Here is a 16267-nt window from a genome sequence, read left to right on the forward strand (position 1 = left end):
TGTGTTTTTTGTTGTAATTTTTCAAATATTGTTCAATTTGCAAACGCGCGTTTAACGATGTGTGCGTAATTTAAGTGCCCGCCGATGCCGATGCCAATGGGGGCGTGGCCTTTGAATTTTCACTTTGATGGCTTGGCGCACGACAACAGCGACGCGACGTCATTGTCGGCGCCATCGCTTTTGTGTAATCGCTTGTGCCATCAATGGAATATGATTTAATTATTTTGATTAAAAATTTTTAATTGTATTGATAAAAGCGCAGATTAAGCGCGCATAGGAAGGTGCAAGACGTGTGCAGGTGGCATGTGGTATGACATAAAAAAATATGTAAAAATAATATGTAAATAATATGAAAGTGTGGCTATACGATGATACAGAAATATGTAAGAGAAGCTGCTTCATATAGGAAGACATCAATGTAATAATAGTGTATTTGAAATAAATATAGCTCAGTCAGTATAAGTACCATAACAATCCTTATAAGGGGGAAGCCTCTCAGAGTCACAAAGCGATTGAAGAAGTTAACTTTTCCCATTTTCCCACTCTAACTCAAGTTTGGAAATGTAGTTGAAAGCTAAGAGTGCTAGATATAAAAGCTTTTTCTTGACTTTGTTGTCTTTTTTAATGGATTTATTTTTCATATATGTACTTTTATTTGACAAAATAATAAATTTTATTATATGTAAAGAAATATCAAATTAAATGTTATTGGATTAGTATTCTAAGGGCATAATATATAAGTATTCATATATTCCATATTCATATATTCCATACTCAACGAACCCATCTAGCAACTCTACAAAGCTGCCCATTTTCTATGGAGCCATGTTTTATTTATTTTATTTTATTTTTATTTATTAATTTTGATTTTTATTTATTTATTTATTTATTTTTATTTTTATTTTATTTATTTATTTGTTTTTTTTTTTCATTTTAAATCAAAGAAAATACATTTTTTATTTTAATGATAATAATCATTTTATTTAGTTCAAGTAGATTAGTTAACATCACTTTTAGAATATTATTTCTCTCAAATGACCATCTTAAGCCTATATGGCGTATTATGTCCGTCTCTATCAAAAGATATAGGGCTGCCAGATGGGCGCGTTGAGTATTGACAACTCTGTATGATTAATATTTGAGAATTCAGAGTTGAGTGCTAACTGCACTCAAATGAATGAATATTGAATATGAATCAGTCTTGTATGTCTGAAGGAAATCTTTATGAATCCGAAAATCTTTTACGATGCCTACCTAACAAGAGAGTTAAGAGTGTAAACAAAATCATCAAGAAGCAGGCTTTTTACTATTTTCATATATTGTATATTCCCTCTTCTCTTCTCTCCAGATAAGCATTAGCAAACATGTTCCAGAAATCACTTCTTGAGGCGCAGGTAAATTGAAAAGGATCTCGTAGTTCCTCAGCTGAGATATTTTCAGCTTCTTGTTGGTCATCCAACTCCAACAGACGTTCAACTGCCAAGCCGAAGAGAAGAGGACTCATGAGCTGCCCTCCATTGGCTCTGCCAAGGAGTCTTCCAATGATACTTAAATAGCTCAAGTTTTGGCCATGCAACGCCGGTTAATTACAGCTAGAGTTTCGCATACATGCGCCTGTTTTTGAATATCAAATTCTCCATTCTCTCTCTCTCTCTCTCTCTCTCTCTCTCTCTCTCTCTCTATCCATCTCCACACATCGGCTCTGTCAGCTGGAGGCAGCGTCTTCCGTTGGCGCCTGCATTTGCATCTCGGATTTCGCTCGCCCAGCCGCTGATTCGGTCTGTGGTCCGCTCTCGGCTTTGGCGTATCTGGCAACCACTTAAATAGTTTTTATCATGTAATTACCGCTGCTGTCGTCTACCAGACGCATCCTTGCATTCTCACATCCTTTATTTCATTTTTTTTCTATATATATTTATATATATAATTTTCATTTTTCTTTTTTTGGCTTTTGGAACTTTTTCTGTGGCGGCTTCCGTGATTTGTGCAGCCGACCGCTGTGGCAGCTGCCCCGGACTTGGAGCCGTTCTCGATTGTGCATGGGCCAGCCACATGAGGGGGCGGTGTGGGCGTGAGCGTGGGCGTGGCCCAGCTGCCCATTGCGTGTATTACAATAATTTTTAATTACCGGCGTAAACGTAATTATGAATTTTTATTTCGCATTTCTCTGCTGCAAAATTTCTCTCTCTCTCTCTCTCTCTCTCGCTCTCTCTCTCTATATATATATGTATAAAAATACAATTTTTTTGTGTTGTGTTGTGTGCGCCCTTTGGGCCCGCCAGCTCTTCTCTTATTTTGGCCTTTTTGTTTTAGCCTCGTTTGGTAGTTGTCGCTGGCGCTGATCCGGTTCGCGATATGCACAAAGGCTTCACAGTTGGTTGAGGAGGCCGTCTAAGGGCTTCGGGTTGCGCCTTTTTGCATGTGTCACTTGGCTTGGCTTGGCTTGGCTTGGCTTGGCTTGGCTGGGCTGGGCTGGGCTGGGCTCGGCGTTGGCGTTGCCAGATTTTGCGTTTCTTAGAATTGCTGCCCTGGCTGGGTAGGCTGGGCCGGGGGTTAGGCAGTTGGGCTCCGGCTACTACCCGCTACCGGCTGCACGCAATTATCACAAGTGACGTGGAGCGGATATGCTGCCGTCGTCACCAGCTTCTCCGCCTGCCTGCAGCCTGCAGCTTGCCGCCACCCGCCCCCCGCCCCCGCCTCCTGCTGCACGTCTCCAGCATCGCCTTGCTCGTTGGCGAATAAAACAATAAGTGCTGCATGCTTTCAGGCGTCGCGCGATGGCTGCACTGCGCCAAATGCTGGCCGGGGCAGTCAAATGGCGTGCCCAGCTAGCTGTGGCCGGAGGAAGAGGAGGAGGCGGAGGCGGCAGCAGCGGGCAGGGGTTTCGGGGTTTGCATGAGATTTTTATGGTTGCCCGCAGCGGCGGGCGCGCTCATTACGCCGACTGCGGGTCGACAGCGTCAGCGTCAGCAGCATCAGCATCAGCATCAGCTCATCAGCCTTAACCCTTTTTCCGTGCCTAACATCCTAGCAGCACAGCCACGCCTCCCCCAGCCCCAGCCCCAGCCCCGACCCTGCTCACTTAGTGTCGCGCTCTTTTTGTAGTTTAAGCTGTCGCCGCCGCCGCTGCTCCTGCCGCTGCTCCTGCTGCTGCTCCTGCTGCTGCTGCTGCTTCTGCTCCTGCTGCTGCAGCGTTGCATTTTTAGCTTCTTCATTGCGCTTAAGGACTTTTGACTTTTGTTTTATTAGTTGTGAGCCCCACACTCACCCTCCGCCCTCTGCTGGGTGCCGTTATTTAAGCATTTGCCATGGCTACTCTCAGCTTTCAGCTCGGCCAGAGTCTCCGCGCTCGCGCTCTTCCTCTTCTGCATTACTTTACTTGTATTTTTTTTTCGCTCTCTCTTCTTCTTTTCGCCGCTTTTTTCCCATTTGTTTTGTGTGTTGTTCTTGTTGTAGTTGTATTTTTTTTTTTTTTTTTTTTTTTTTTTTTTTTTTTGCCCTGTACTATTTCTCATATTTTTAATTTCTGCACTTTGTCCCTATTTATCCTGGCGTTGGCAGTTTTTAATTTCTCTGCTTTTCCGGTGCAAAGTTAATGAATAATTGTGCGCACTTTTGCGGCAAACGGCGACGGCGACGACGACGGTGACGGCGACAGCGACAGCGACGCAAACGGCGACAGCGATGCAGAGAGCAACTGCAACGGCGACATTCCCACTGTGTGTTGACGCCATTTTTATATACAGCCGCGCGCTATTGCCTGTGTGTGCGTGAGAGATAGACTGAGAGAGGGGGGAGGGGGAGACCGAAGAAGAGTGAGCAGTGTGTGTGTGCGAGCGAGCGGCAGTGTGAGAGTGAGAGGGCCGGAGAGCGAGTGGCTAGTTGAATGGCGCAAAGTGTGATTGCATCCGGCGCCTTAATGAGTTCTTGATTTAATTCTTTTTCCAGCTGCGTTTCGTTTGGCTTCATTCTATTTGAATACCCTGTCAAAAGTGGAGCTCAGCGAGAGACTAGCATAGGTCAGGCATAAGCATGCTGAGGCCAAGAAATTAATAAGTTTTCTCAACTTGTTAACATCTTCATAAAAAGCTAAGGAATTGATCGCAAATATTGTATATGAAATATATATGGATTTTCCTCTTCTTTTTTTTTTTTTTTTTTTTTTTTTTTTGAGAGATTTAAATATATTATTTTTCATGAGCAACTTTTCTACCTAGAATATTCAATAAAAAAAAATAATATTTTATTATTTGAGAGCGGAAAAATGTTTGGCTAATGGCAAAATTTTATAGAAAATATATATTTTTCTTTCTTATTTTTCTTTTTTCTTTTCTTTTATTTAACAAAAATATGTAATATTTGTTTTTCATATTTTCATATATTTTTTTAATTTTTTATATATTTATATATTTTTTTAAATATTTTTTATCAACATATTGTTTTTCGTTTTGTTTATTTGTTTTAATTTTTTTTTTATTTTACAAATATTTTAATCTTTATTTTTATTTTTTTCAAGTATTCTTGATAACTGTCAAAAACTATCAAAATTATGTAATTCGTAGGCCCACGTCTCCTAGACATTCCCTTAACCCATTTAATAAATTAATTTATATTAACTGCTAAGAAAACTCAACTTTTTAATAATTCCTAGGGTATTTTCTTGTCCATCAGCTCAGCTCATATGGGCTCTGCTCAGCTCTGCTGATACTGTTGCTGCTGCTGAGCTGACGTTGATTTCTTGCCATTTGCAGGGTCCAGCGCCAATGTCGCCTCTCGGTGTCATTGTGACTTGAAATTGGTTGACGTTTCTGTTCACCGTTCAGCGCTCAAGTCACAGTTAGACAGCACAGAGGAGTGAGAGAGAGAGAGAGATAGAGAGAGAGGGAGGGAAGTATAGAGTGGGGCATGGAACAGAAGCAAAGCGGAACGAAGCTAGCAAGCATATGTTGCTCACTCTTTTCAGAAAATGTTAAGCTGTTGTTGATCTACAGATCAGTTGAAGAGGAGAGCGAAAGATCTTAATACAACCAAGAATCTAGATTAGACTCCCATTCTTTCGTTCTTGCGCCTTCAATGCTCAAAGTTTGTAGAAAAATAAAGGCAAATAGTAGTATAATCTCTCTCTCCCTCTCCCTCCATCTCTCTCCCTCTCTTAAGCACCCTCTAGGAAAAGATCAAAGAATCAGTGTAAGAAAACTTAATAGACTTTGGCTTTGTGCTTGCCGAACCTTCACTCCTTTGGCACGCACTGACAGTGGCCAGTCGCTAAGTTGAACCTTTTGACTTCATCGACACTAATTTGTTTTCAATGACTCGCAAACACACTCGAGTGGAGCGCGTCTCAGTTTGTGCATTAATTGCCACAGCGCCAGGATGCCAAAAGGTGCGTGAGCAAAGCAGGAGAGGGCAGGACGAGCAGGAGGAGCGGAAGAGCGGCGACAATAGAACAACAGGACAACGGGCGAGCTAAACAACAGGACGACAGGACAACAAGGCAAAGCCAAGCAGCAAGCGAAATCAAACTGAAGTGCCAAAAGGACAACAAACGCAAATGCCAAACAACGAAAAAACCAGAAAGAAGAAATGACAGGAGCAGGAGTTGGAGCAAGAGCAGGAGCTGGAGCAGGAGCAGGAGTTGGACTTAACCAGGAGCTAAAGGACAGCAGGCAGCTGGCAAAGCCAATGCGTAATCAAAGTGCCAGCGGATCAGGGAGCTGGGCACGGGCACGGGCACAGACAGACGACGCCAACAGCCACGACGTCGTCGTCGTCATCTTAGGTGTGTGTGGCTCCAACGGATCAGCAATGCCAACTACCTTCCAATCCCACTCTCTATCTCTCTCTTTCTCTACACACACACACACACACACACACACACACACACTCTGATGGCTGAGCTGCAGCAGCCTCCCAGTTGTCCCCAGTCGCTGTTGCTGCTCGTCCTTTGCCCGCCGCCTGGCTGTCAGACACAATGAGCATCATTGTGTTTTAAGTGCGTTCGTTGTGTCCTGTTCCTTGTCGCCCGTCTGCTCCTGCCTGGTAGCCAACCAGTCAGCCAGCCAGCCAGCTAACCTCTCTCTGCCCGCAGCGGGTTGTTTATTTATTCTTTTTCGTCCTCCTTGCGGCCCGCTCTCCCACCTCGGGCAGCTACATTTTTGGCATCGGTTTGGCCATGTATTTCCGTTTGTCTCGAAGGTCTCGCAATTTTCGGGGGTCTCTGCAAGAAAGTGGCCAGCGACCAGGCCAGGCCAGGGCAGGCCAGACGCTTTCGCATTGTCCGCAGACAAGCCGTTCCCTTCCCCTAGTGCCACACCCACCCAGCCACCTCCTGCCCGCTTGCCTGCCTGCCCGCCTGTCGCATTGCCAATGAAAAGCGTTTTCAAATTAATTGATTAAAGTCCATTACAAGTTGGTCTCCTTTCCTCGCTGGCAGGGACTCGCCTCCTGCCTGGCTCAAGCCCAGGCGACAGCCAAATGACAGTGGCAATTGTATGAGAAATGACTGTAAAGGACTCGGCCAGGACTCACTTTGCCGCCCGCTAGGTGGTCCACTTCAGGACTAAGAACTATCACGGCCACAGCCCAAACTCCGACAGTCGGACGTCGGCCGCATATGGCAAGGCTCATTGATTTTGTGGGTTTCCCTCGGACTTTTAGTTATTGTGTGTCTCTATTCGAAGGAGGAGAACAAAGCAAATGCAGGTCGCACTTGGTTGGCGCTGGAATCATTTCGTTTATGGCTTACTTTGGCGGGGGTAAAGCGTCCATGATGTGATTGATTTTCCTATGAGGTGGGCAGTCCGAGGATATGCGATGCTTTATAAGTTTGATCGGGACATATGAAGAGACTTCAGCAGTTCATCTAGAAGTAGTGGGAAGTTAACTGATTCTCAATAGGATTGTACGAATTCTTGACCTGAAGATAACGGATATCCGGGTAGTACACCTGGGAAATCTGATCTTATCATATGTATATAGATACCTCAGCAATTCATCTAGAAACCGTCGGAATTTAACTTCTACTAAATAGGATTATGAACATTTTTAACCTGAGGAGAACGGAAATCGGGGATGTAGACCGGAGAAATCGCTTCTATATAGAAACCTCAGCAGTTCGTCTAGAAATAGTCGAAATTTAACTGCTACTCAATGGGATTATACCAATTCTTGGTCTGAGGAAAGCGGAAATCCGGGCTGTAGACTTGGAAAATCGGATCTTATCATATAAAGAAACCTTATCAGTTCATCTAGAAACAGTCGGTATTTAACTTCTACAAAATAGGATTATACGAATTCTTGGCCTAAGGAAAACGGAAATTCAGGTTGCAGACCTGGGAATTGGATCTTAGCCAGAGGAAATCAGAAATCCAGATTATAAGCTTGGAAAATCTGGCCTAGATTATAAGCTTGGGAAATCTCGTCATATCATATATAGAAACCCATCAGTTCAGAAGCCCAGATTGTAGACCTGGGATATCTGATCATATCATACACATATAGAAACTTCATCCATTAAGAGTAACTCTGAGTGTAGCTCCTACTCAAGAGGGTGGTACGACTCCTGCCAACGTCAACAATGTCGAGCAACTCTCATAGTGACTGAGCAAAGAGTAAAGTCAAGTTACACCATTAAAGTAAACTTCATTTAGCTTAGATCCTCGCAAGGAGATCACCTGATGGAATATTCAAGTGCTCAAGTGCTCGTCAATTTGTTATTCCTGAGACAAAGTCAAAGTCCCAGCTAAGCTAATCAGTTTTAGGCCGGACAATCTCTTACCTCTGACACACACACAAAGACAGACAGAGCCAGAGCGAGGACAAGGTAAAAGTTTTGTGCATGGGCACACGTTAGTGTGCCTAATTTTATTTATGTACGGCTAGCCAAAAGAATGCCTCGGCAATTTCTCAAGGTCTGGCGGACAAGGTCCAGACAACGGCAGCGAGACCTGTCCTATCTGCAGGAAGTGAAGTTGGCACAAATCAAACTTGTAAATTAGCAATACTCATTGACAAATATTTCATTCATGTCGGACGGACCCTCCAGACCCGGACGGACCAGGACAGTCAGTCACTCACTCAGTCAGTTGGCTTTCTGGGTGCTTAGTGGTGCTCACTTCCTGGCGGCTGACGGCTGGCGGTTGGCGGCGCGCCTTGTGGTTCGGCAAACATTTTTGTTTTGCCCCTGCGAAGCTATGCAATATTTCAAACACGAACTTTGCGCGCCAAAGATTAATTAACTTATGTCAAAGTAATTTTCAACGTTCGTTAAGGCGACACGAGACCGAGAGCCCCACGGCTCTGTCCCCAGTCCACGCCAGTCCCTGCCCCTGCCCCTGCTCGGCCCCAGCGGCTAGCCAAATTGATTGTCAGTCATTCAAAGACATTTTTTCTTATTTCGCTGGCAGGCAGCTCAAAGATATTGGCTTTTAATGGGGGTTGGCCACGCTCGCCCTGCCTTGTGGCTTACTCTAGGTCAGAGTCCAAGGCGAGCCTGGCGAGCCTGGCGAGGAGGCGGCTGAATATTGTTAGTTATTTTGGGGAGACGGCGACGGCGACGGCGACGTCGACACAGTCAATAAGTAAATAAATGAATGTAATTACAAGCTAAATAAACACCAATGCGATTAATGGCTCAAGATCTGCTGCCAGCTGCCGGCCGGACTGGACCAGCCACGAGATGAGCCCACATGTCCTGGCCGGGCTTTAACGCCGGCCTTTAAGCCATGTCGCCGTGCGGCATCAAACGCATTGCTACGCAGGCATTTGGCATTTCTCTCCCCCCCTCCCCCCTCTCTCTCTCTCGCAGTCTGCTTTCATACATATTCCTGCTTTGTTTTCAGGCTTTTTTTTTTCTTGTGAAATGGGCAAAAATGCTAAGAAGTCGCGGCCGCTGCTTTTGCATAAAGTAGAAATTTACACATTCTTAATAAAATAAATACAGCAGCTGCAAAAGAAAAGGAACCTGGCGCGAGAAAATGTACAAAAAAACACATCATGCATATTTTGCAAATGCTAAAAAAAAAAAAAAATTATTTTAAAAAATCTGCCAAGAGTGAAAAAAAATCAAGAGGAAGCTGCAGTTGGGGCCAAAACCACACACACACACAAACACACGTAAAGAACTTGAGAGCTGAATTCTTATAATTTTTACACATGCCCCCTGCTTCCAGCTCCCTGCTGCCTGCTGCCTGCTCCCTGCTCCCAGCTGTGGCTGTGTCCTGTGCCCGCGGTAAGCGACGTTTTTTCTGAAAGGCTTAACAAAAAAATGCTTTTTAACATTGGCGGGCGACGGAATGGGCGGGGCAGCTGGGCGCAGGAGGCTGAGCTTCAAGAAAATGCCGCAGCAAAAAGATTTCAGCTCGTCATTTATGCGTTTATCTCCGACCACCAACAAGGCGCGCGTTGTGGCAATGCCTTTCTATTTTATTTTTTTTCGCAGGTTACTCCTCTGCTTTCTGTTCTTCTTCTTCTTCTACTGCTTTGTGTTAACTAGACCTAAGCCCAGGCAGCAGGCAGGTGCATGTAGTGTGCAAGTTGCGGCATTTCCACAAATTGAGTGACCCAAGATGATGATGGGCAGAGAGTGGGATAGAGAGTGGAGAGGGGGGGGAAGGGTTTGGAGAAAGAGATGATCGAGGATTAACAGTCGAGAGGAAGAGCAGACAAGGAATTCCCAGACAATTAACAGGCTAGGCTCATCAATCATAAGAAGTTTTGTTAGGTAGAGGCAGCGCTTAGGTTATATCAAATAAATTTATTTAAATATATTTATTCTAATCACGCTTCACTTGAAGCTCTCCAAATGCATCTACTCTCAAGTGTAGCGCCAGCAGCACTTGAATTTGTTTAGCCAAAAAATAAATATATAAATAAATAAATAAGTAGAAGTAGAGGCGCGGGTAGAGGTAGGTGTAGTGGTCGAGGCAGAAGTAGAGGTAGAGCTAGGGGCCGTGGTAGAGAAGTGATAGAGGCAGAGGTAGAAGCAAAGGTAGAGGCAGAGGTAGAGGCTGAGGTAGAGGCAGAGACAACAGCAGAGAAAGAGGTAGACCTAGAGGTAGAGCCGGAGGTAGAGCTATATGCAGCTGTAAAACCCAGCTGAGGCCGTGTGGCACCGGGGACAGCAAGGACAACGCGTCGGCTCACACATGCGACCGCTGGCAAGGTTTTTCTTGTGCAGCAAAGAGCGCGACACAGCCGAGCGGAAGGACGGCAGCAAACAGCGGAGCGGCAAAGAAAAATACGCGAAAATTATATTTTTAAGATGACATTTTATTTGGCTGGCCGGAGGCGAAACGATTTGGTCCAGCCTGCGGTTGAAGCTGCGTGGCGGTGCCTCAACCTCTACCCCTCATCTCTCTCTCTCTCTCTCTCTCTCTCACTCTCTCTCTCTGTGTGTGCGTTGCTTGTTAACCTGTTCGTTTGTTTACCACTTTGTGTGTGCTGCTGTCTCACTGTCTGTTTGGCAAAAAGAACGCTGGCCAATTAAGCGCCGTCGCGGGCCAAGTTAAAGGCGAGCGAGCCGCGTCCTTAATTAGGCGTGTTTATGTGCAGCTTTTTTAAGCCGCTTCTTGGAGCCGGCTGACTGGCTGCGACTGCTGCCACGCACAGTCCGCAATTGTAACAGTTGCAGCGGCTGCTTTTTAATTAACATTTAACACGTTTGCCCACCGCCCACGCTGCGTATGAGCCATGCATGACATACATCAAAAGACGAGGGACCGACGGACGGACAGACCGACGGACGGACGGACGAACGGACGGACTGACAGCAGCAGCGACAGCAGATTAGCAGCAATAGAAAAGGCCAACAAGGACTCGCTGTATATCTCCTTTCTAGTTTTGTGTGCTTTGTTCTTGTTGTTGTTGTTGTTGTTGTTGTTGCTGTACTTTGCGGGGGCGTGGCTGCCATTACACGCGTTAATTTCATTAAAATTAAACACATGCATGGCCAAAAACAAAGGGCGGCCCTTTTCTAAGTAGCTGCCGTTGCTGCTGTTGCTGCTGCCGTTGTTGTTGTTGTTGTTGTTGTTGCTGTTGTTGTTGCTGTTGCCGTGTTGCGCGTAATATAAAAATAACATTAGCCTGTCCTTGCCCAGGACACCTTTTGCCAGGCTCTCGCTCGAGCACTTTCGGTCAGGCAGTGGCCTGTATGCGTGTATCTGTCTGTCTGTGTGTATGTGTGCGTATGTGTGTGTGTGTGTGTGTGTGTGTTAGCCCACTCGAGCCTCACCTGTCAGCCAGCCAGCCAGCCCCACTCTGGCGTCACTCGGCTGCGCTTTTTTGTCAAACGCTGCTCTCTCTCTCTCTGCTCCCTCCTCCCCCTCTTCTCATCTATTCTTCTCTGTTCTGTTCTGTTTGTCTACCTGTCAAACGTGCGCTGCATACTTTCAGGCCGCGTTATTATCATTTTTGCTTTTTTTCCCTCTCTTTCCTCGCCTGTTACAGTTGCATTCAGCTGCCAAAGCCCAAAGCCCAAAACCGAGACCTCAAATGTAATGCACAAATCGCGAACGCGTTCTGCGGACTTACATGAGCTTAGAGTCTGCATGGGCTGCTGTCCCCACCCCTCCACCCCTCCAACTCTCCCTCTATCCACCTGTCTCTCGAGTGCTGCGCACTCACATCTATTTGTACAACAATTTAGCAGGAGTGTTGCAATTTGATTTTGGCGACCAGAGCACGAAATGCACTGATTAGCCAAGGGTTCGGGCTGGAGATGGAGCTGGGGCTGTTGTTGTAGCTGGGGCTTTACTTGGGGCTGTTGTTGTAGCTGGGGCACTGCTTGATTTCATAGTTTTAATTTTTTTTTTTTTTTTTACTTCCTAGGCCTAATTAGTAAAACTTAAGCTCTAATCGGGGAACTTGCAAAATAGGCTGAAGAAACAGCTTATCTATCTAGTCAGAGGCGTAGTGAGTCTCTTGAGAAGGGGTAGGAGGGTTGGCTTATTGAATTGCCGATTTGCAACGTGTTTTTGGCGATGGCCAGAAAATATTTCCTGGCAAACAGTTAGCTGACTCTGAAAGAACTTTAAGGGCGTGTCACATCCCACTCAGCCCCCTTTTCGCTTTACTTCGCTTTAGCTGTATTCTGGTCTTTAAATCCTTTATTACTTAAAGTATATCCGCAGCTAATGTCGCTCGTTCTTCTACTATTCATGATCATCGCACCAACTATCGATAGCCTCAATGCCATCGATTAAGCATCGGCAGATGTACACACAGTAGCATCGGGCTATAACGATTCCGCTTATAACGTTCATAAGGTTACTACGACTAAAATTCTGGTCCCCCGATAAATTTATACGAGAGTCGCTTTACCGACTTGCCTTGATGGTTGTAACCGGCCTCTACTGTATATCTATCGATAGTTAACCATAGTGCCACTCCCTTGAATCTCTTATTAACAACAATTTATGCTTATGTTTACAATACAGTAGACATACAGTAGAATCCGAATATAACGAATCTCAATGGATCATTGCTCTACCCGTTAGACGCTCTAGCAATATAAGTTAGCTTATAATAATTTGTCTGGCGACCAGAATTTTCGTCGCTATTACCGTACAGACGCTATATGTGGAGTCGTTATAAACGGACTCTACTGTATATTCAATAATATGCATTTAAATTTATTGAAATGTGCATTTCAATTTCCATTTCCATTTTGAGGATCGTAACAGTTGTCTCTCTGATAGATATATGTACATAATGGTATAGACTAACGCCAATAAAGCTTTTCGATTGACTAATTGAATTGAATTGAATGAACTCATATGTAAATCATAATTTAGCATATTCAAATTTCCTTGCCCTCGCGATTGCACCACTCTTTCATCTACCTCACTTCAGCAGCCCCTCCCCACCCCTCGCCCTTTCTGGCATGACAAATGAAATTTGTGAAGCGCCGCCAAATATTAAAAGCAGCTGTCAAATGCATTCGATAGTTCTGCGCGCCACGGCGAACAATCGGCGAGCCCAACTCACACGCAGCTAGAACAAATGGCAACCTAGGCTTCAATAAATAACAAGTAAGAAAGCTCTAGTCGAGATTGCTCGACTACGAGATCCCCTGAGCCCTTGGAGCAATAGCTATTTCAATCATTTTTCGCGTCTTTCACATACACACACAAGCATAAACACGCATGGGCTGCATGTGCGCTTACTATGAGACCTTAATTGTTTAATAGCTCTTTTTGTGGACATACGATCTTCATGAAACTTTTAAATTATGATTATAACATGAATATACATGCACAAGTCTCTAGTACATGAAATAGGTCTTTTACAAAAGTGAGGGTGAGGGGGTGGATGTAAGAGCAGAGGTCAATTTTAACAAAAACCGAAATTGTATAAATTGCATATAAGCATACATTAAAAATTTGGAGACTCTAGCAATAAAGGTGTAGGAGATATAATTTTATAACTGGTTTTCGATAAGGTTTTTTATCGATAAAAAAAGATCGGGGAGAGTTATCGATATTTAATGATAAACTCGATATCCGCGCTGTAAATTCGGACATTTAAAAAAAAAAATTGAAGTCTCTAGCTCTTATATCTTCTGAAATCGACGCGTTCATACATACGGACAGACGGACAGACGGACGGACGGACAGACGGACCGGGCCAAATCGACTCAGCTCGTCGCCCTGATCAAGAATATATATACTTTGTGGGGTCTGCCACGCCTCCTTCTGCCTGTTACATACATTTCAACAAAACCATTATACCCGGATTTCCCATTGAAAATGGGTTCAGGGTATAAAAAAGGGGCAGTAAGAGGAGGAAGGGAGGGGGAGAGCGTGCGGGTGGCTCAATTGAGATGCTGGAAGAAACAAAAGTTGATTTGCACGTTCACAGCCAGCTTTGATTTGAAGTGCGTGGCAGACGGAAGGAAAATGGGAAAGGTAAAGATGTGTATGTGCGTGTGTGCGTGTGTGTGTGTGTGTGGTATATATATGTGTGTATCTGAATAGGTGCGATTAATGGAAGAGTTGTGCGAGCATCACTTGTGCAGCGCATTAATTCAATAGCTCTGCAAGACTCACTGACTGTGTGTGTGTGTGTGTGCGCGTGTGTGTGTGTGATATACATATGTGTAATCTATATGTATGTATGTATGTCTGCTTGCGTCCCTTTTTTGGACAACTCAGCCTTGGATAATAATAATCAGCGCGCTCCAATGCATGCGGCTAGTTTTTGTTTGTTTTCTCTCTCTCTCTCTCTCTCTCTCTCTCTCCTCTCTCTATCTGTCTGTGTGGGCGTATTTTCATTGATAATAAAAGGATAATAATAAAGTGCGCGTCGCGGCAAATATTTGGCTGAAGATTTGCCTGTGGCAACGCAGGACCCAGACGAATCCTTTCATCTAAAACGCCTCCAACTATGCAAAATGCCATTGCGAGTCGCCAGCATCCCTCTCACTCTCTCTCTCTTTTCTCTCTCTCTCTCTCTCTCTCTCTCTCTCTTTGTCTGTGTGTGCTTGGCATCCTTTTGCAAATTTATTGTTTTCGACATATTTGCGGCTGTTTATTTGGCGCGCACTCGACCTGAACTCAGTTTATATCACATTTGCCTTTAACCTAACCAAAGCGTCTCAGGCCTTTTAATTGTGCACTGAGAGAAACGGGAAGTCAATGGCTCGGATTACTGGATATCTGTAGTTAGCTAATCAATATATGGAGTCGATGCTCAAGACTTTAGCGTAGATAAATTTCGAAATATCGAAGAGAGCAACGTACGTAAGTCGAGCATGGCTGACTGAGAGATACCCTGGCTCATGTGCCTCATATGTTGTGGTCTTTTCATCACATATAACTCCAAAATCGATCCCCACTTTGGCTCGTCTACATTCTTCTTCTTCCCACACATGATAGTGAAACGTAAATTCTCAAATACTTTAATAAATATGCATTTATTTATCATTAATTTCTTAAACTAATTATTTAATACTTAATAGGTTAAATTTAGTTTAACTTTTATCTAATGGAAATTTTTAAGTTTCTTTTAGAAAGAAAAGACAGATGCATGGACAGACCCATAACTGGACGAACGGAGGCACAAGCAAATGAACAAATAGACATATGAACACAGTCACACAGAGACGGACACATAAAGGTACGGACAGACAGATAATTGTATAGACAGACAGGCAGTTGTACGGACGGACAGATGGAAGAACCGACAGATAGATGGAGGAATGGACAGATGGAAGAATGAACATACGATGTATGTAATGGTCCAATAGATAAACGAACGGACAGAGAGGTGCAAGAACATTCGTCCGACAGATATACGTACGGATAGCCGGACGGATAGCCGAAGATATAGGGACAGACAGACAGATGGACAGGTGAACGGACAGATGAACAGACGGCTGGAGAGGGGAGACAGAAGACAGAGCAGACTAACGGACGAACGGACACATTAACGGACAAATACAAGGACGGACGGGATGCCATACAATAGCAAGATTCAGTCAGCTTATCGACTTGATCAAGAATTTATCTATATTTCAACAAGTCTACCAGAAGTGCGAAAAGGTCTTCTTAAAATCATATAAATTAGCATTAAAAAAAAAAATATAGCTTGTAATTTATATGATATAAAATATGTATAAAGAAGTATATTACTATAAGAAGTATATTATATAATAAATATTTAATACTGTTATACAATAACATATGTATGTATAGCCATATAATAATAGTAGTGAATCACATTGGGCAAAGCCATAAAAGATCGTAGGGTTTGAGTTGCCGCAGCTCCGACTCAGGCTCAGCTCACGCCCAGCTCAGCTGTACAGGGTATGTGCTGGTCGTGCAGCTTCGGTCCTCGACTAGACCGCCTGACCGAGCCCTAGGCCCGGGCCAATCTGTGTGCCTTGCATTGTGGACTGTGGCGGTCAGCGTTGACCTTTCGCTCGCCGTTGGGATCGAGTCGTGTGCCAGGGCTGCCAAATGCGGCGAATGCGACTGGGACAATGGAGCCAACAGGCAGGAAGTGGGCAGAAGCAGAGGCGACGGCAGCGCGCTGACAGTCGCCGACATAAATTAGCCAAAGTTGTATTTAAATCAAATGCGATTAACATCTACAAGGGGCCAAGCAGCAGCAGCAGCAGCAGCAGCAGCAGCAGCAGCAACAGCAGCAGCAGAAGCGATGAGACGATGCGTTTGCCCCCATGCGCCATCACCCTCTCTCTCGCTCTCGCTCTCTGCTTCTATTTGACCCATTTTTGGTGGCTTTGCCCGTGCCGCTCCCGCCAGCACCA

This window comes from Drosophila mojavensis, unplaced genomic scaffold (genome assembly GCF_018153725.1).
Source record: "Drosophila mojavensis isolate 15081-1352.22 unplaced genomic scaffold, ASM1815372v1 contig_136, whole genome shotgun sequence".
Classification (NCBI taxonomy): Eukaryota; Metazoa; Arthropoda; class Insecta; order Diptera; family Drosophilidae; genus Drosophila; species Drosophila mojavensis.